This window comes from Trachemys scripta, chromosome 13, assembly GCF_013100865.1.
Source record: "Trachemys scripta elegans isolate TJP31775 chromosome 13, CAS_Tse_1.0, whole genome shotgun sequence".
In the NCBI taxonomy this organism is placed as follows: domain Eukaryota; kingdom Metazoa; phylum Chordata; order Testudines; family Emydidae; genus Trachemys; species Trachemys scripta.
In genome coordinates, this window is record NC_048310.1 from 23,329,000 (window position 1) to 23,329,396 (window position 397).

The 397-nt window shown below is 37.8% G+C and overlaps 1 protein-coding gene across 4 annotated transcripts in view; it reads right to left on the bottom strand.

The window, feature by feature from the left end:
* Positions 1-219: 219 nt before the first annotated feature.
* ZNF536 (zinc finger protein 536) overlaps positions 220-397 on the bottom strand; it is a 417,852-nt gene continuing 417,674 nt past the window's right edge. For all 4 annotated transcript variants that reach the window (XM_034788197.1, XM_034788198.1, XM_034788199.1 and 1 more), the window contains one exon: positions 220-397. This exon is cut by the window's right edge and continues 4,526 nt beyond it. The gene's annotated coding sequence lies outside the window, so the exon portion shown is untranslated.

The following is a 397-nucleotide window of genomic DNA, read 5'->3' on the forward strand; positions in this document are numbered from 1 at the left end:
CCAACAGGTGAGGAGCTGCAGAACTCTTCACAATCCCTTTGTATAGTGTTCAGCTGGATTACACTTTTAATATTACATTACATGATAGTTTTACCTTCCCCTTGCCCCCCGCCCAACCTTCCCCATGGAAACATACTTCCACTTTGGTAGATCATGCCAAGCAGTGATACGCAGAAATGAAAAACACAATACTTAAGAATAATTTCACTGGGATCGTGCTTACAATACACAAGGTGAGATTTTTATAATATACTGTTACAATACAGATGTTAAACAGATAAGGGAAAAATTCAATTCCCAAATTACAGTCGACGAAGGGGTTATAGTCCTTATAAAAGTTTCAACAAGAAACATTGTCTTAAAGCTGAGAGCAGCTTTCTGATGTTAGGTAGAAAGA